This window comes from Oncorhynchus gorbuscha, linkage group LG26 (assembly GCF_021184085.1).
Source record: "Oncorhynchus gorbuscha isolate QuinsamMale2020 ecotype Even-year linkage group LG26, OgorEven_v1.0, whole genome shotgun sequence".
Taxonomy (NCBI): domain Eukaryota; kingdom Metazoa; phylum Chordata; class Actinopteri; order Salmoniformes; family Salmonidae; genus Oncorhynchus; species Oncorhynchus gorbuscha.
In genome coordinates, this window is record NC_060198.1 from 23,278,941 (window position 1) to 23,300,177 (window position 21,237).

Consider the following 21,237-nt stretch of genomic DNA (forward strand, 5'->3'; position numbering starts at 1 on the left):
CCCTGAGGATTATTCTCCTCTACTATGGGGGGATGACTGGGGATATTTGTTTTGATAGTGCTGTTGAAGTATACTTGGCGCACAGTAAGACCAAAAGTAGCCAAATACCTGAGGTGTGCTTGACACTTGGTGAGATTGGTTTTTGTTGAGTTATTTTAAATAAATAATTTTGTGAAATGTAGAATTGCCTCTACTTCCAATTGATCTAACTCCAAGCTAAAGAAAGAAAGTGTGTTAATAAAGTGTGCTAATGATGTAGGAACATGTGTCCAAAAACTTATGCTATTGCCTACCCTATTGGATGTTTGCTTGATAACCAATAGGTGGCACTAGTGCATTAGCCTGGATGCCAATGGGGACGCCTATGATGCTGACAGCTCGAAGCCTATTACTTTTTCTTTTAAGCCATGTTTTACCGTAGGCTAAACTGACATGCATACCTTTAAAAAAAGAAGCTTTATTGTCATTACTCACTGGTTTTAAAGATAATTTAGGGATAAAGTGCACACATTAGGCCTATTTATTATGCGCACTGATTTTCCGCGGCAGGTTCATGTGAGATGCAACATCAAAGGCTTTATTGCGTTATACACACCATCAGCAGCTACGCCTTGCAAATGTCAAGGCGTTGCAGAAAGAGGAAGATCAAGTGAGCTACACGACACACACAGTCAAGTGGTAAGTAAACCAGCTTCTCTTTTTTTGGTAATGCAAGACGGGAGAATCTCCAGCCCGACTTTTGGTACTGCTTCTGCAAAGTGATGATGTCTCTGCGTGCTGGACTTATAAAGTGATTTTTTTTCTTCAGCTTACAAGTTCCCACAAGTGCCTCACGGAGAGGTTTCAGTCGCCACGGGTTTCCAAAGAAGACAGTTGCGCGCAAAGGGGAATCATGAAGGACCAAAGCTGTACTGATGAAATTACACAAATCTTCCAGGAGGCTCCGTCGGCGAGACGAGCCCTGTTGGACAACTACGACAACTTGATGAAGGTGGCTGAATACTGCGAGAGCAACTACCTGCAGGTGAGATGGAAGTTTAGTGCAGACATCGCATAGTTAATGTATAACTACGTCAGTGTTAGGACACTGCCTAAGTTATGCCGTAGCTAGTAGACATGCCATAGCCTATCAATTACTTGTACAGTTGAACAAATAGCCCACAGTACCGTTAACTTCACAGCCCACAGTACCGTTAACTTCACAGCAACGAGAGTAGGCTATTAAAATCTAGGCCCGACATCATGCATCGATCCGTCAAAATAGTGAAAGAGAATGGGTGAATCTTTCACCTCATTCCATAACACAACTGTTATCACACAGCATATCCAATGTGAAAAATAATATACATTTCAACATAAGCTATATATCCAAGAGTATGTGGACACCCCTTCAAATGAGTGGATTCGCATATTTCAGCCACACCCATTGCTGACAGGTGTATAAAATCGAGCACACAGCCATGCAATCCCCATAGACAAACATTGGAAGTAGAATGGCCTCACTAAAGATCTCGGTGACTTTCAATGTGGCACTATCATTAGATGCACCCTTTCCAACAAGTCAGTTCTGTCAAATTTCTGCCCTGCTAGAGCTGCCCCGGTCAACTCTAAGTGTTGTTATTGTGAAGTGGAAACGTCTAAGAGAAACAATGGCTCTGGGATGGCCGAGTGCTGTAGCCCATAGCACGTAAAAATTGTCTGTCCTCGGTTGCAAACTGCCTCTGGAAGCAACATCAGCACAATAACTGTTTGTCGGGATCTTCATGAAATGGGTTTCCATGGTCAAGCAGCCGCACACAAACCTAAGATCACCATGCGCAATGCCAAGCGTCAGCTGGAGTGGTGTAAAGCTCGCCACTATTGGACTCTTGAGCAGTGGAAACGTGTTCTTTGGAATGATGACTCACACTTCACCATCTGGCAGTCCGACATACGAATCTGGGTTTGGCGGATGCCAGGACAACGCTACCTGCACCAATGCATAGTGCCAACTGTCCCCATAGCAAAACCCTTTGAAGAACCCTTTTTGTTTCCAGGTAAAACCACGTAGAACCCGATGCGGAGGGGTTCTTCGAGGAACCTTGAACCAAAAATGGTTCTTCAAAGGGTTCTGCTAATAACCTTTTTAGGTTCGAGATAACACCTTTTTTTCCAGAAGCGTGTACACTCTTAGAAATAAAGGTGCCTGCAAGAACCTTTTGGGTCGCCACATCGGCGGAAACTTTCCAGTTAAAAAAGGTTCCTTGAGGAACCCCTCTGAGAAGGGACTTCGAGGAACCCCTGTGTAAATGTTCAAACCGGAATCTTTTTGTGATGGGAGGGGTTCAACCTTTTTTAATAATAAATACATTGTATATTGTTCCACCACAAATGTGTTGCTACATTGAACCATTCAAGGTTCCTCCAAGAACCCCTCAAATAACCGAAGGTGCAAATATGAACCATTTACTAGGAAAGGTTCCTTGCAAATCCATGGGGTTCCTCGAATCACCACTAATTCTAAGAGTATAGGCTACAGCGTGGCCAAAGTGGTTCCTAATTCGGCTTCTTAAATTACTCTTTACGTATTGATCAATGGAGATAATTTTTTGGGCCACCAAACCAAAACTGTTGCAGTGATATAATTGAAATTGTGATGGTGAGTCAAAAACAATGTTTGATTTCACCAAATTTTAACATTCTGTGAATAACAGCACATGTTCAACTTAATGAAAAATGTTTTCCTATCTCAAGTGGTAAAACAAGTGCCTCACTTCAGCGTAGTTAAATAATGAAAATAAAATAAAGTGCCCGATTTAAATGAAAACTGTACAACGGTCCACAGTATGTCAAAGTGTAGGTCTGTGTCTTGTGCTTCCAAAAGTGTTTATGCTATTACTATACTACTATTGTCACGCCCTGACCATAGACAGCCCATGTTTCTCTATGGTGTAGTAGGTCAGGGTGTGACGAGGGTGTAATTTAATGTTAATGCTATGTCCAACTGGCCTCACAACCGCAGACCAGGTGTATGGCGTCGTGTAAGTGAGTGGTTTGCTGATGTCAACTTTGTGAACAGAGTGCCCCATGGTGGCAGTGGGTTATGGTATGGGCAGGCATGAGCTACGGACAAAAAACACAATTGCATTTCATCAATGGCAATTTGAATGCACAGAGATACCGTGACGAGAACCTGAGGCCCATTGTCGTGTCATTCATCTCCTCATGTTTCAGCATGATAATACTTGGCCCCATGTCGCAAGGATATGTACACAATTCCTGGATGCTGAAAATGTCCCAGTTCTTCCATGGCCTGCATACTCACCAGACATGTCACCCATTGAGCATGTTTGGGATGCTCTGGATTGACGTCCATGACAGCATGTTCCAGTTCCCGCCAATATCCAGCAACTTCATACAGCCATTGAAGAGGAGTGGAACAACATTCCACAGGCCACAATCAACAGCCTGATTAACTCTATGCGAAGATGTGTCGCACTGCATGAGGAAAATGGTGATCACACCAGGTACTGACTGGTTTTCACAGGTATCTGTGGCCAACAGCATATCTGTATTCCCAGTCATGTGAAATCCATAGATTAGGGCCTAATTCATTTATTTCAATTGACTGATTTCCTTATATGAACTGTAACTCAGTAACATTTTTTCAAATTGTTGCATGCAGCATTTATATTTTTGTTCAGTATACATTAAGAAACATTCCTGTCAAAGAAAGAGGAACAGATGAGTTTACGTTGTCAGAAGTATTCATACTCATCTTGAAAGCTTACTAAAGTGACAAGGAGCATTTCGGTGCTTGTATTCTAATCCAGTGTGCACCCTGGGAGAGTGAAGCTGCTAGATTGGGCATTGTCGAGATGAGCAGGAAGAAGTGCACTTCTGGTGAACACCCATCTCTTTCAAATATTTCAGTGTAAAGAGAGTTTCATTTTTGAAGAGAAACACAATTGAGTGCATCCTAATTGGTTGTGCCTGCGTGTGACGCGTGTCTCTGTCGGGCATTCGAGTCTGAGAGAGAAATGGTGTTCATCTGAGCACAGCAAGTAACACAGGAAGTCTCTGTGCATCTGTGTGTACAGTATATGTAAAGTGAGCGTGTACAGTATATGTGAAGTGTAAAGTGAGCGTGTACAGTATGTGTAAAGTGAGCGTGTACAGTATGTGTAAAGTGAGCGTGTACAGTATGTGTAAAGTGAGCGTGTACAGTATGTGTAAAGTGAGCGTGTACAGTATGTGTAAAGTGAGCGTGTACAGTATGTGTAAAGTGAGCGTGTATAGTATGTGTAAAGTGAGCGTGTATAGTATGTGTAAAGTGAGCGTGTACAGTATGTGTAAAGTGAGCGTGTACAGTATGTGTAAAGTGAGCGTGTACAGTATATGTGAAGTGTAAAGTGAGCGTGTACAGTATGTGTAAAGTGAGCGTGTACAGTATGTGTAAAGTGAGCGTGTACAGTATGTGTAAAGTGAGCGTGTACAGTATGTGTAAAGTGAGCGTGTACAGTATGTGTAAAGTGAGCGTGTACAGTATGTGTAAAGTGAGCGTGTATAGTATGTGTAAAGTGAGCGTGTATAGTATGTGTAAAGTGAGCGTGTACAGTATGTGTAAAGTGAGCGTGTACAGTATGTGTATAAGGTGAGCATGTACAGTATATGTGAAGTGTAAAGTGAGCGTGTACAGTATATGTAAAGTGAGTGTGTACAGTATATGTAAAGTGAGCGTGTACAGTATATGTAAAGTGTAAAGTGAGTGTGTACAATTGTTTGATATTTGTGACGTGAGCATCCTTTTTTCACGACTGTTTTCCCGTGTCTCGCTCTCTGTCTCTCTCTTTCTCTCCCTCTCTCTTTCTTTCTCTCTCTCCCTCCCATTAGGCAGGTGCGGATGCGGTCAAGGCCCTGGAGGAGACTAAGAACTTTACCACCCAGTCTCTGGCCAGTGTGGCCTACCAGATCAGCACCCTGGCCTCCAACGTCCTCAAGCTGCTAGACGCACAGAACTCCCAGCTCAGACACATGGAGTCTTCTGTCAACCTCATCGGACAGGTACATCATCTCCACACTTTTTTTATCACTAGCATGTCTCCATACACACTTGTGAGTTAGGCCCCGATTCAGTTTCAGGAAGAGAACACAAGCATGTGGATGTTAGCAGCAGTGGTGGTCGGTGCCGTTTAAGGTAAGGGAGGACACTTTTTTTTTTATGAGCATGGACTAATTTCTATTACAGGATATTGGATGACTATCATTCATATTCCATTCATTACATTTACATTTACATTTACATTTAAGTCATTTAGCAGACGCTCTTATCCAGAGCGACTTACAAATTGGTGCATTCACCTTATGACATCCAGTGGAACAGTCACTTTACAATAGTGCATCTAAATCTTAAAGGGGGGGGGGGGAGGGAATACTTATCCTATCCTAGGTATTCCTTAAAGAGGTGGGGTTTCAGGTGTCTCCGGAAGGTGGTGATTGACTCCGCTGTCCTGGCGTCGTGAGGGAGTTTGTTCCACCATTGGGGGGCCAGAGCAGCGAACAGTTTTGACTGGGCTGAGCGGGAGCTGTACTTCCTCAGTGGTAGGGAGGCGAGCAGGCCAGAGGTGGATGAACGCAGTGCCCTTGTTTGGGTGTAGGGCCTGATCAGAGCCTGGAGGTACTGAGGTGCCGTTCCCCTCACAGCTCCGTAGGCAAGCACCATGGTCTTGTAGCGGATGCGAGCTTCAACTGGAAGCCAGTGGAGAGAACGGAGGAGCGGGGTGACGTGAGAGAACTTGGGAAGGTTGAACACCAGACGGGCTGCGGCGTTCTGGATGAGTTGAAGGGGTTTAATGGCACAGGCAGGGAGCCCAGCCAACAGCGAGTTGCAGTAATCCAGACAGGAGATGACAAGTGCCTGGATTAGGACCTGCGCCGCTTCCTGTGTGAGGCAGGGTCGTACTCTGCGGATGTTGTAGAGCATGAACCTACAGGAACGGGCCACTGCCTTGATGTTGGTTGAGAACGACAGGGTGTTGTCCAGGATCACACCAAGGTTCTTAGCGCTCTGGGAGGAGGACACAATGGAGTTGTCAACCGTGATGGCGAGATCATGGAACGGGCAGTCCTTCCCCGGGAGGAAGAGCAGCTCCGTCTTGCCGAGGTTCAGCTTGAGGTGGTGATCCGTCATCCACACTGATATGTCTGCCAGACATGCAGAGATGCGATTCGCCACCTGGTCATCAGAAGGGGAAAGGAGAAGATTAGTTGTGTGTCGTCTGCATAGCAATGATAGGAGAGACCATGTGAGGTTATGACAGAGCCAAGTGACTTGGTGTATAGCGAGAATAGGAGAGGGCCTAGAACAGAGCCCTGGGGGACACCAGTGGTGAGAGCGCGTGGTGAGGAGACAGATTCTCGCCACGCCACCTGGTAGGAGCGACCTGTCAGGTAGGACGCAATCCAAGCGTGGGCCGCGCCGGAGATGCCCAACTCGGAGAGGGTGGAGAGGAGGATCTGATGGTTCACAGTATCGAAGGCAGCCGATAGATCTAGAAGGATGAGAACAGAGGAGAGAGAGTTAGCTTTAGCAGTGCGGAGCGCCTCCGTGATACAGAGGAGAGCAGTCTCAGTTGAATGACTAGTCTTGAAACCTGACTGATTTGGATCAAGAAGGTCATTCAGAGAGAGATAGCGGGAGAGCTGGCCAAGGACGGCACGTTCAAGAGTTTTGGAGAGAAAAGAAAGAAGGGATACTGGTCTGTAATTGTTGACATCGGAGGGATCGAGTGTAGGTTTTTTCAGAAGGGGTGCAACTCTCGCTCTCTTGAAGACGGAAGGGACGTAGCCAGCGGTCAGTGATGAGTTGATGAGCGAGGTGAGGTAAGGGAGAAGGTCTCCGGAAATGGTCTGGAGAAGAGGGGAGGTTGTTGGGCGGCCGGCCGTCACAAGACGCGAGATTTCATCTGGAGAGAGAGGGGAGAAAGAGGTCAGAGCACAGGGTAGGGCAGTGTGAGCAGAACCAGCGGTGTCGTTTGACTTAGCAAACGAGGATCGGATGTCGTCGACCATCTTTTCAAAATGGTTGACGAAGTCGTCTGCAGAGAGGGAGGAGGGGGAGGGGGAGGAGGATTCAGGAGGGAGGAGAAGGTGGCAAAGAGCTTCCTAGGGTTAGAGGCAGATGCTTGGAATTTAGCGTGGTAGAAAGTGGCTTTAGCAGCAGAGACAGAGGAGGAAAATGTAGAGACGAGGGAGTGAAAGGATGCCAGGTCCGCAGGGAGGCGAGTTTTCCTCCATTTCCGCTCGGCTGCCCGGAGCCCTGTTCTGTGAGCTCGCAATGAGTCATCGAGCCACGGAGCGGGAGGGGAGGACCGAGCCGGCCTGGAGGATAGGGGACATAGAGAGTCAAAGGATGCAGAGAGGGAGGAGAGGAGGGTTGAGGAGGCAGAATCAGGAGATAGGTTGGAGAAGGTTTGAGCGGAGGGAAGAGATGATAGGATGGAAGAGGAGAGAGTAGCGGGGGAGAGAGAGGGAAGGTTGGGACGGCGCGATACCATCCGAGTAGGGGCAGTGTGGGAGGTGTTGGATGAGAGCGAGAGGGAAAAGGATACAAGGTAGTGGTCGGAGACTTGGAGGGGAGTTGCAATGAGGTTAGTGGAAGAACAGCATCTAGTAAAGATGAGGTCGAGCGTATTGCCTGCCTTGTGAGTAGGGGGGAAGGTGAGAGGGTGAGGTCAAAAGAGGAGAGGAGTGGAAAGAAGGAGGCAGAGAGGAATGAGTCAAAGGTAGACGTGGGGAGGTTAAAGTCGCCCAGAACTGTGAGAGGTGAGCCGTCCTCAGGAAAGGAGCTTATCAAGGCATCAAGCTCATTGATGAACTCTCCGAGGGAACCTGGAGGGCGATAAATGATAAGGATGTTAAGCTTGAAAGGGCTGGTAACTGTGACAGCATGGAATTCAAAGGAGGCGATAGACAGATGGGTAAGGGGAGAAAGAGAGAATGACCACTTGGGAGAGATGAGGATCCCGGTGCCACCACCCCGCTGACCAGAAGCTCTCGGGGTGTGCGAGAACACGTGGGCGGACGAAGAGAGAGCAGTAGGAGTAGCAGTGTTGTCTGTGGTGATCCATGTTTCCGTTAGTGCCAAGAAGTCGAGGGACTGGAGGGAGGCATAGGCTGAGATGAACTCTGCCTTGTTGACCGCAGATCGGCAATTCCAGAGGCTACCGGAGACCTGGAACTCCACGTGGGTCGTGCGCGCTGGGACCACCAGATTAGGGTGGCCGCAGCCACGCGGTGTGGAGCGTTTGTATGGTCTGTGCAGAGAGGAGAGAACAGGGATAAACAGACACATAGTTAACAGGCTACAGAAGAGGCTACGCTAATGCAAAGGAGATTGGAATGACAAGTGGACTACACGTCTCGAATGTTCAGAAAGTTAAGCTACGTAGCAAGAATCTTATTGACTAAAATGATTAAAATGATACAGTACTGCTGAAGTAGGCTAGCTGGCAGTGGGTGCGTTGTTGACACTACACTAATCAAGTCGTTCCGTTGAGTGTAATAGTTTCTACAGTGCTGCTATTCGGGGGCTAGCTGGCTAGCTAGTAGTGTTGTTTACGTTACGTTGCGTTAAAAGAACGACAATAGCTGGCTAGCTAACCTAGAAAATCGCTCTAGACTACACAATTATCTTTGATACAAAGACGGCTATGTAGCTAGCTATGTAGCTAGCTACGATCAAACAAATCAAACCGTTTTACTGTAATGAAATGAAATGAAAATGTGATACTACCTGTGAATGCGACCGGGTTTTTGAGTTCTATTCAGAAGACGTTGGCTAGCGTTGGCTAGCTGTTGGCTAGCTAGCAGAGTCTCCTACGTTAAGGACGACAAATAGCTGGCTAGCTAACCTCGGTAAATTAAGATAATCACTCTAAGACTACACACTCTAGACCTAAACAACACAATTATCTTGGAACGAAGATACGAAGACAGCAAAGACAGCTATTTAGCTAGCTAACACTACACTGATCAAGTCGTTCAGTTGAGTGTAATAGTTTTCCCAGTGCAGCTAATCAGTGGACGTTAGCTAGCTGGCTAGTGAAGACTACGTTAGGACGGCGAAATACGATAATTACGCAATTATCTTTGATACAAAGACGGCTATGTAGCTAGCTGAGAAGAAATTGCTAAGATTAGACAAATCAAACCGTTGTGCTATAATGAAATATAATGAAATGTAAAAAAGTTATACTACCTGCGGGAGCGAAGCGCCGATGCGACCACTCGCTTCAAACCGGAACCGGCTCAATGTAACATCGATAAGTTTAGGCTACTACACGATACTCAAATTTTCCCTATACGCATCATGAGGTTGCTACAACTTTAGCCTATGAATGAGAGTTTACAACGTCTGTGCACAGGTCGAGAGAAATTTGAATAGTCAAGGTGACAGACATTAATACATTCAACACCGCCTTGCACACCCTTGCCTGCATCTAGTCCAACAGTTCATTAGTCCAACAGTTGCAAACAAGAGTTTATATAGGACAAATTCAGGGATCTTTATACCCGTTTAGTTCCGTTTGCTTCCGTTTACGGAAAGTTTTTCAACAGAAATCGGCGGAATTTCTACACCCCTGATCACACGCAAACACCGTTTACTTTCATAGCAGCCACTCACAAACAGCATGATCACTTTTCTCTTTGTATAGTCCTTCTCGCATCTACGTAATCTCCTCCTCTCACATTTCCCCTTTACTTGTGGACTTCAGTGCAGAACACATCAACTGTCATCAGAAGCCAAACCTTCTTTTCATAACTGCTAACCGCTAAACACAGCCTAGATCATCGTCACCAAATTTTCATGGTCAACATAGCTACAGTGGGGCAAAAAAGTATTTAGTCAGCCACCAATTGTGCAAGTTCTCCTACTTAAAAAGATGAGAGCCCTGTAATTTTCATCATAGGTACACTTCAACTATGACAGACAAAATGAGAAAAAAAATCCAGAAAATCACACTGTAGGATATTTTATGAATTTATTTGCAAATTATGGTGGAAAATAAGTATTTTGTCACCTACAAACAAGCAAGATTTCTGGCTTGAAAACCTCCTTCCATCAGCAAGGGCATTGAAAATGAAACGTGGCTGGGTCTTTCAGCATTACAATGATCCCAAACACACCGCCCGGGCCTCTGTCCCGGATTATTGTTTGCTGTTTGCTGTTTGCTGTGTCTTGTTCCGTCCTGTCGTGTTTTGCCTTTTCATCAGATGCTGCGTGTGAGCATCCCTACGGCCCGCGCCTACCCGAAGGACCTGCAATTCCCCTCAACAACTAAAGAGGATTTATGTTTTCCCTGTTTGGACATTTCCTGTAAAGGATTGAGGATTATGTTTTCTCTGTGGCTTTGTAAGAAGCATTTGAAGGTCCTGGAGTGGTCCTGAAAGACCCAGCCAGTCTCCAGATCTCAATGGCCCCATTAGAAAATCTTTGGAGCATGGAGTTGAGATTCCATGTTGCCCAGCAACAGTACATCTTCTTCTGGATCATCCAAATGCTCTCTAAACATCACTGCTCTACTGCAGGAGATAAACATGGAGGAATGGGCATTCAAAATACCAGCAACAGTGTGTGAAAACCTTGTGAAGACTTACAGAAAACATTTGACCAATTTTGTTTCTGTCATTGCCAACAAAGGGTATATAACAAACAGATATTGAGATAAACTTTTGTTATTGAACAAATACTTATTTTCCACCATAATTTTGCAAATAAATTCTAAAAAAATCCTACAATGTGATTTTCTGGATTTTTTTTCTCATTTTGTCTGTTATAGTTGAAGTGTACCTATGATGAAAATTACAGGCCTCTCTCATCTTTTAAGTGGGAGAACTTGCACAATTGGTGGCTGACTAAATACTTTTTGCCCCACTGTACTAGAACTAACACGTTAGTAAACCCACTACAATCTTCCATTACAGTCAGCAGCAAGCAGTTTAGCACTTACACTGGCAAGCCCCGGTTGCAAAACATTTGTAAAACCAAAAGCTTATCTTAACTTGGAAGAGTTCTTGTGTTGGATAGCCATAGCCAGCTAACTAACATAGTATCCCAATCTGTTTGAGCCAGTTGTTTGGGTAGGCTAAACTAGCAAGCTGCATTTGCTAGCTAAGTAAGTGAAAGTGAAAAGAAAAAACAATTCAATATAGCTAGCTCTAGATTAATTCTGGGATCCTTTGATTGGGTGGACAACATGTCAGTTCATGCTGCAAGAGCTCTGATAGGTAGGAGGACGTCCTCCGGAAGTTGTCATAATTACTGTGTAAGTCTATGGAAGGGGGTGAGAACCACGAGCCTCCTAGGTTTTGTATTGAAGTCAATGTACCCAGAGCAGGACGGAAGCCAGCTGTCCTCTGACTACACCATGGTGCCACCCTACAGAGTGTTGTTGAGGCTACCATAGACCTTCATTGCAAAACAGTGTGTTTTAATAAATTATTTGGTGACATGAATATATTTAGCATAGTTTCATTTATTGAAAAATGATAACTTTTTTTGGTGTTTCACTATTTTTATTTTTATTAAATTCACTGAGGAGGATGGTCCTCCCCTTCCTCTTCTCAGGCGCCTTCACTGGTTAGCATAAATGTACAGTTAACTTTGCTAAAAAGGAAGATTTGCTTGCTTGAACCCAGGCTTTAGAATGAGGAGGCCCATCAGTGTTAGTGACTGGACTGAAGGGGCACAAAAAAAGGAAATTTGATTTCATGAGTCACCCTCCGTCCGGGTTGATGCGTTGTTGCACCTAGATCAGCAGGGTTCTATGAGTGTCAATGGTACCCACTGTGCCAATTTTCTTTATTCCTTTCCCCCTCCCTCTCTTCCTCTTTTTCCTCTACCCCTCCTTATCCACTACCCTTCTACTCCTCCCTCCACTCCACCATCCCTTCCTTCCTCCCCCTCATCTCCTTACACCTGGTGCTCAGCATATGAAAGCTGCAGGGTCTGCCTCTCTGCTGATCTGGGCTGGTTTCCAGGGACTCTTTGGGGACCCTGGCCTTCTTCCATGCAGAATAGCTGAATTCTCCATCCCCAGTACACCGCGTGTCCCCCCCCCCCCAGCTTACTCTCTTACACAAGCACAACTGTCCCCCGCTGCCCCCCATCCACCTCTCTGTAGCCCCACTGTTCCCCGCTGCACCCCCTCCCCTCCCCCTCTCTGTAGCCCACTGTCCCCAAAAGCTGGCACAGACCCCAGGCATTCCTGCATGCTCCGTGCCCAGCATTATCATACAGAACCAGGTCACCTGAGGAGGGGGTTGGGGGTGGAGGGGTGAGTGGGTTGAGGGGCAACAGGGTGAAATTTGACCTTCAACACAGAGCATCATTGGGGCTGGGATGGAATGAAAGACCCCAATGTTCTCTGTTCTGAGCGTTCCTTCCTGCAAACCTCTGATTGATGTCCTCCATTTTCTGCTGGCACCCGTGAAGGGTCCCTAACAACTGTATACTAAATGATAGGGCTCACTTGAAAGAGTGTTTGAGAATATTACCACTTTCGTTTATGAGCTATATTGAGCCAATGATGTTGCCAGAGAAAGGGTACCACGCTATTCCATCCTGTGTGGTTTATTTTGTATTTTGGAAAAATGTACGATTTACCAGAGGGAAGGAATTAAGAATAGCACATGTTTATCTGTAGTTAAAAAAAAGCGTTATTGATTCATACCCTGACGGCAACATCCTCTGCCTCTTGTCTTGCAGACAGTGGACATGCACAGAGAGAAGGTGGCCCGGAGAGAGATCGGGGCTTTCACCACAGCCAAGAGGGTTCCCCGCAGTCACAAAATAATCCCCCCGGCAACAGGCAAGGAGCCCAAACCCAAGTACACCCGTAGTCCCATCGCCTACTCTGACCTGGACACACTGGGACATGGCATGAAGGTGAGACTGAGTGTTCAAGTTCAAGTGCAATTACTCACATGTTTTACCTAACATTCCCATGACATTAAAAAGGCCAAAGGCGCAAATACTTTCCCTGCACGTGTCTTACTATACAGCTACAGAACTGTACACTACTCTATGTTGCAATCAATATTCAATAGTAATGCTGGAAATTACTGATGTGGAAATGTCATTTCTCTTTGGTGAAAACGGCTTTTTAAAACCTGGGTTGTGTCACCAGGGTACTATGGTTGGAGTCCAAAGGCTCCGTAGGTTTCCTTAGCTCTCAAGACAAGCCGTTTAAAATGCAGCCAGGCAGCAGCCATGATTTTTGTTTTACCACCCTGCCTCTCGTCTACACCACATCCAGTTAGAGAGGAGCAGCTTGTTGCGTAAGGCTGACTAGCGTAAGGCTGACTCGATTAGCGCACGCACACACACACACGCACACACACAGAACAAGCAGCCAGCCAGCCACTGTGCACCGTGGGAAAATGGCTAGACACACTAATTAGTGCTGCCAAGGCTCAGCCGCTTCATTGATGCTCCAACACAATTCGCTCATCCACAACACACACGCACGCACGCACGCACGCACACACACACACACACACACACGCACGCACGCACACACACACACACACACACACACACACACACACACACACACACACACACACACACACACACACACACACACACACACACACACACACACACACACAAACGACCTCCTCCTTTTCACTCTGCTCTCCCTTTGTCTCTCTCTCTCTGTCTCTCTCTTTCTCTCTCTCTATCTATCGCTCTGTCTCACTGCATCCCCACAGGATTCTGGTAAGCTGATGGGGAAATCAGGGTCATCAAAACGCAAACATGGCAGCACAATCAGGTATGATGCTGACACAGCTGACTCCATGTGATTGCTCTGCTCTCACACTACCAGTCTAACTGTAACTGTTTCACTTCCTGTTAAAGACCTTCGGACAGGAAGTCTAGTTTCCGCACATCCTCTGTGCTCAGTGGTCCACGAAAAGCCCTTGTTCAACTTTAATTCGATACCAGAAACATCAGCAAAAGAAATGTTTAAAACAATTTGTGTGAGCTTGCGGGTAGGATTGGGGAATGTATTCATGGCTAACCACACCTCCTGTCCAGTCATGTTTGTTGTGTTCATTCAGTCGGGGGTTGAATGACATTCAGTCAGAGGGAGATTTACTGTGGACAGGAGAGAGCGATTACAGAGCTTTCACATTGTGATTATGCCAAGAACAATTTGCACCTAGTAGCATATTTAAACTGTTTCGCGAGAGAAGAGAACAACGTCTCACTGTCAATGTGCGCGAGTGCGATTTGAAGCTTTCTGCACGTTTCTCACTATTTATGAGTTGATAGAGCTGGTCTGTGTGATGTCCAAGTGTCAGCATTTGTGATAATGCAGTACAGAGACAAAGTGGAATCTCAATTCAATGGCTCAGACACAAGAGGCATGTGGCAGGGTCTACAGTCAATCACGGACTACAAGATGAAATCCAGCCCAGTCACGGACCAGGATGTCTTGCTCCCAGGCAGACTAAATAACTTTTTTGCCCGCTTTGAGGACAATACAGTGCCACTGACACGGCCTGCAACGGAAACATGCAGTCTCTCCTTCACTGCAGCCGAGGTGATTAAGACATTTAAACGTGTTAACCCTCGCAAGGCTGCAGGCCCAGACGGCATCCCCAGCCGCGCCCTCCGAGCATGCGCAGACCAGCTGGCCGGTGTGTTTACGGACATATTCAATCAATCCCTATACCAGTCTGCTGTTCCCACATGCTTCAAGAGGGCCACCATTGTTCCTGTTCCCAAGAAAGCTAAGGTAACTGAGCTAAACGACTACCGCCCGTAGCACTCACTTCCGTCATCATGAAGTGCTTTGAGAGACTAGTCAAGGACCATATCACCTCCACCCTACCTGACACCCTAGACCCACTCCAATTTGCTTACCGCCCAAATAGGTCCACAGACGATGCAATCTCAACCACACTGCACACTGCCCTAACCCACCTGGACAAGAGGAATACCTATGTGAGAATGCTGTTCATCGACTACAGCTCGGCATTCAACACCATAGTACCCTCCAAGCTCGTCATCAAGCTCGAGACCCTGGGTCTCGACCCCGCCCTGTGCAACTGGGTACTGGACTTCCTGACGGGCCGCCCCCAGGTGGTGAGGGTAGGCAACAACATCTCCTCCCCGCTGATCCTCAACACGGGGGCCCCACAAGGGTGCGTTCTGAGCCCTCTCCTGTACTCCCTGTTCACCCACGACTGCGTGGCCACGCACGCCTCCAACTCAATCATCAAGTTTGCGGACGACACAACAGTGGTAGGCTTGATTACCAACAACGACGAGACGGCCTACAGGGAGGAGGTGAGGGCCCTTGGAGTGTGGTGTCAGGAAAATAACCTCACACTCAACGTCAACAAAACTAAGGAGATGATTGTGGACTTCAGGAAACAGCAGAGGGAACACCCCTATCCACATCGATGGAACAGTAGTGGAGAGGGTAGCTAGTTTTAAGTTCCTCGGCATACACATCACAGACAAACTGAATTGGTCCACTCACACTGACAGCGTCGTGAAGAAGGCGCAGCAGCGCCTATTCAACCTCAGGAGGCTGAAGAAATTCGGCTTGTCACCAAAAGCACTCACAAACTTCTACAGATGCACAATCGAGAGCATCCTGGCGGGCTGTATCACCGCCTGGTACGGCAACTGCTCCGCCCTCAACCGTAAGGCTCTCCAGAGGGTAGTGAGGACTGCACAACGCATCACCGGGGGCAAACTACCTGCCCTCCAGGACACCTACACCACCCGTTGTTACAGGAAGGCCATAAAGATCATCAAGGACATCAACCACCGAACCACTGCCTGTTCACCCCGCTATCATCCAGAAGGCGAGGTCAGTACAGGTGCATCAAAGCTGGGACCGAGAGACTGAAAAACAGCTTCTATCTCAAGGCCATCAGACTGTTAAATAGCCACCACTAACATTGAGTGGCTGCTGCCAACACACTGTCATTGACACTGACCCAACTCCAGCCATTTTAATAATGGGAATTGATGGGAAATGATGTAAATATATCACTAGCCACTTTAAACAATGCTACCTTATATAATGTTACTTACCCTACATTATTCATCTCATATACATATGTATATACTGTACTCTACAACATCGACTGCATCCTTATGTAACACATGTATCACTAGCCACTTTAACTATGCCACTTTGTTTACTTTGTCTACACACTCATCTCATATGTATATACTGTACTCGATACCATCTACTGTATGCTGCTCTGTACCATCACTCATTCATATATCCTTATGTACATATTCCTTATCCCCTTACACTGTGTATAAGACTGTAGTTTTGGAATTGTTAGTTAGATTACTTGTTGGTTATCACTGCATTGTCGGAACTAGAAGCACAAGCATTTCGCTACACTCGCATTAACATCTGCTAACCATGTGTATGTGAAAAATAAAATTTGATTTGATTTGATTTGCTATGTGACGCTTAGGGCTGTGTGTGTGTTTTCAGCAGGAGCACTTCCAGAGCACCCCCAGAGCCTGTCCAGTGTCCCATAGCCCCCTCTCTGTCTCGAGGGGCGTCCCTCACCTCGCTCAATGATCGCTCCATTGGGTAAAAAACACTTACTGGAAATACAGTTTTACTGTACACATGTAATCTTTGACACTTACTGTAGTATATCTCCAACCAGACATGGAAATATACCTCTAGCTCACTTTGACGTTGCCCTCCCCTCCTGTAACAGGTCCAGCTTCGGCAAGGCTGTGCCTCCCCCCCGTGGTCCCCGGCTGGCCCGCGTCACCCGACTCTGACATCATCACCACCCTGCTGGAGGAGGCCCCGCCCCCACCACCGCCCCTGTCTCTGATGGAGGATGGTGACGCCGCCATGACAACTGCGGCCCCTCTTCCTCCTCCTCCCATGGCGCCTCCTGCCTCCTCTCTGGATGTCCCTCCTCTGCCCCCCACCACCACAACCAGCACCCCTGAACCTGCCCATACCAGCCTAGCCTGCATCCCCCCTCCCCCTGCCCCACCCCCACTGGAGACTGGTAAGTGTCTGTATCACATTTTATTATCAATTTTCACACATTTCTACAAACTATTTGTAACTAGTGTACATACTGTTAGTAATTGACTGTAAACGTACTGTATGAGTAACTAAAGTACATTAACATGTCTTAAACTGAATATCACACTCAATATCAAACATCCTGGCAGGAAATATTGCTTGTTTTTTTGTGTTTCCCACACTGTGAGACAGCTTTAGCACACCGCACAGTGTAGGAGAGGAAATGAGAACACGTTGTGTGCAGACAGACACCCAGAGACATGCTCATGCTGACACATCTAGAGGCAGGAAACCAGGAACTGTGATACTTGTGCCTGCACTGTGATACTAAGAAATAGATCCTTTTTTTTCTTCCCCTTAGTTGCATGATTGTGTTACTGATTTCACACGGTATGAAACGCTGAATATCAACCGAAGCAGATATTCTTCAATGAATATTCTCTTTTCTTAGTGGCTGAAGAGAACGGCTTCCCGCCCCCAATGCCACCACCATCTGACGAGCCTCTCCCGCCACCAGCCAGTGAGGGCCTGGAGCTCCCTGACCCGCCTCCTCCACCGAGTGATGAAGTGGATGAAGGTGAAAGGAGCGGAATGTGTCACACTGTACTTTTAATGGTCTTTCAACAAGTGGTTTTGAAAGGACTCTTGAATGAGACCTCGCATCCATTTCTAACGCCGTGAAGGATCTGATTTGTTGAAATGTTGCTTATCTGTTTGTTTAGATTAGCTGTCTGTCTGGGGTTTGTCTGTTTGTCTGTCTGTCTATGCAGAGCATGCTCGCTGATGCTGATCTTTGGTGTTTTCCTGTCCTTATCTCTGTTATTCGACTTTCTCTCTCTCTGTGTGTGTCTGTCTGCTTCTTCTTGACCTTTGACCTGTGACCTGTCTCTCTCCGGCTCAGCTCTGCAGCCCAGGCGGCCTCGTGTACGTCGTCACCCCCCCCAGCTCGCGCTCCATGTCCCTCAGGGTCCGCACGGGCCCTAGCTCTCGCTCGCTCTACACTCGCTCGCTCTTCCTGCCAACCATCCAATCACGTAAGGCCACTTTGACAACCCCCCCCCCCCAATCCCAGGTTCTACCCCCCTGGCTGTAGTCCAATATGGCCTCATGACTCAGTATTACTATACCAATCATTAGTTCTTGAGGAGCTGAACATGGCTAATGCAAAACTGGTTTAATATTACACCACCGTTGTTTAGGTTTATAATGCATGATGAAAGTTGAAGCCTTACTTAAGCAATAGTGTTAGCTTAGTGCTGGCGTTAATATTTGGGCCGTCATTGTAACTAACTATTTGTTCTTAACTGACTTGCCTGGTTATATAAAGGTTCAACCAGTAAATAGATTTCAACAAATGTGGAGTCCCCTCTGAAGACCCATTTTGGTTGATCTGATGTTACCTTTCTCCGTCACCCATTCCTACCTCTCCCTCTGTGACTTCACCGCTCAGTCATGATCCCTCCTCCCCCTTCATACCCTCCCCCTCTCGCCCCTCCCGTGTCGCTGAGCCCCCTGTCCAGCCTGCCCGCCCGCCTTGATCACCTGGGTAAGTGGAGACTGTGTGAGACCTCAATACACCCTCCAGGCTTCTGGGGGGGGGGGGGGGACTTCTGTCCAAATTACTGCATCACTGCTGCTGCTGCTATTGCTGTTGAGTCTACTGTGTTGGAAGGTAAAGCCATGGACAGATCCTGTCCTCTAGAAGTGCACCAGACACTGGGTTGGTAACGTCTTTGTTTTGGCTTTTCAATGTAACAGATAACACATTATGTGGAGAAAATAGTTTCAAAGAAGCTAGGTACTGTAAATGGATTGAAACAGTCCTCGGGAACAAGTTATACACTGTAGTTTTGATACACTTTGGAACAAGAATTACTTGTATGGGAAGTGGTGCAGCCTATCAGTTTGGGTTTATATAGGCCTTTTTCCCCAATCCTGTAGATCTGGTGATCCCAGCCCCGCCTCCTCCACCTTTTACCGACAGTGTGGGTGGCTTTGATGACGTCATGCCACCCCTACCTCCCCCTGCTGATTATGACACGACTGGCCCTACAGACTTTTTAGAGAAAGGTATGATAGTTCTCCATGCACAAACACCAATGGATAAATTACTAAATGCTGACATGGCCCAAATTGCATCTATACTTCTACAGTACTTATTCAATGTCTGACCAAGTAATACCATTCAAATTTGCCCTGTGTTTCTGGGGTGTCTTGGTTGTCTCATTGCAATTCACTTTCCCTTTCAGTGGTGGCGCTGTACAGCTACAACTCAGGGAAGCCTGGCGACCTGATGTTCCAGGAGGGAGAAGTCATCTACCTGATCAAGAGGAATGAAGACGGCTGGTGTGAGGGAACGCTCAACGGAGTAGAGGGATTCTTCCCTGGGAACTACGTAGATTCCTTCACCAACTAAGATATTAGACCGCTTAAAGGTAGACTCAGCGATATGACGTATATGCAGAAAGTAAACAGCACAGTGGGTCAATTTCCACTACAACTAAGAGTTTTGAAGCCCGAGGCTCAACTTGTCCTCTGTTTTGGTCTTGTGGCTACCATGTTGTAAAAGCGCGGAGTCGTGCATCTCGGCTTATCGCAATATCTGTGGTGCTGCTCGTGGCAATGTCATTTCGCTTAGTCTACCTTTTAACCTGTTGCGACGAGCAATCCCGTATCCGGGAGCGTAATTATAGCCTCAAGCTCATTACCATAACGCAACGTTAACTATTCATGAAAATCGCAAATGAAATTAAATAAATATATAGGCTCACAAGCTTAGCCTTTTGTTAACAACACTGTCATCTCAGATTTTCAAAAAATGCTTTTCAACCATAGCTACTCAAGCATTTGTGAAAGAGTATTGATAGCTAGCATAGCATTAAGCCTAGCATTCAGCAGGCAATATTTTCACAAAAACAAGAAAAGCATTCAAATAAAATCATTTACCTTTGAAGAACTTTGGATGTTTTCAATGAGGAGACTCTCAGTTAGATAGCAATGTTCAGTTTTTCCAAAAATATTATTTGTGTAGGAGAAATCGCTCCGTTTTGTTCATCACGTTTGGCTAAGAAAAACCCCCGAAAATTCAGTCATTACAACGTGAATTTTTTTCCAAATTAACTCCATAATATCAACAGAAACATGGCAAACGTTGTTTAGAATCAATCCTCAAGGTGTTTTTCACATATCTATTCGATGATAAATCACTCGTTGCAGTTTGGTTTCTCCTCTGTTCAAAATGGAAAAATGCACGCACCTGGAGATTACGCAATAGTTTCGACGGAGGACACCGAGCGGACACCTGGTAAATGTAGTCTCTTATGGTCAATTTTCCAATGATATGCCTACAAATACGTCACAATGCTGCAAACACCTTGGGGAAATGACAGAAAGTGTAGGCTCATTCCTTGCGCATTCACAGCCATATAAGGAGACATTGGAACACAGCACCTCCAAAATCTGGCTCACTTCCTGTATGAAATTTCATCTTGGTTTCGCCTGTAGCATTAGTTCTGTGGCACTCACAGACAATATTTTTGCAGTTTTGGAAACGTCAGAGTGTTTTCTTTCCAAAGCTGTCAATTATATGAATAGTCGAGCATCTTTTCGTGACAAATTATCTTGTTTAAAACGGGAACGTTTTTCATCCAAAAATGAAATACTGCCCCCAGAGGTTCAAGAGGTTAATATGAAGAGGGAAAGTCGGCTCTGTCCACAAACAACCCCTAACCCTAAACCCTAGGTCTACCTAGGCACTTTATGTTGATCAGTAAGAATTGAACGGGTGTAAACATACATACTCACATCATTGGTATAAGAAATAACTATTGTAGCTTTATCTGTCCCTTTGATAGGCCAGGTGGAATTTCAATCATATTGCCTGTCAGGTATAGCGTTTCGGGCTAGTGGTTGTTGAGTTGTTTCTTGATGGGGACGTGGTCAACTGTAGAAATACCTCTACTGACCCCTACTGGTCATAGTAATATGAACGGAAAATAAGGCAATATTTCCACTTGGAATGATGACAGGACTCTGAAATATAGCCACTATATGTAGTTATATATTACCAAGAGGGTCACAAGGTAGGACGACTTAAAACCTGCTATGTTTCAACCAAGACTAGATCAAATATAAAAAGTCAGCTTGCTTATTAACCATG

At 46.1% G+C, this 21,237-nt stretch overlaps 1 pseudogene; it reads left to right on the forward strand.

The window, feature by feature from the left end:
- The first annotated feature begins 698 nt into the window (after positions 1-698).
- On the forward strand, positions 699-19,849 carry LOC124015678 (annotated as a pseudogene).
- The last annotated feature ends 1,388 nt before the right edge of the window (positions 19,850-21,237 follow it).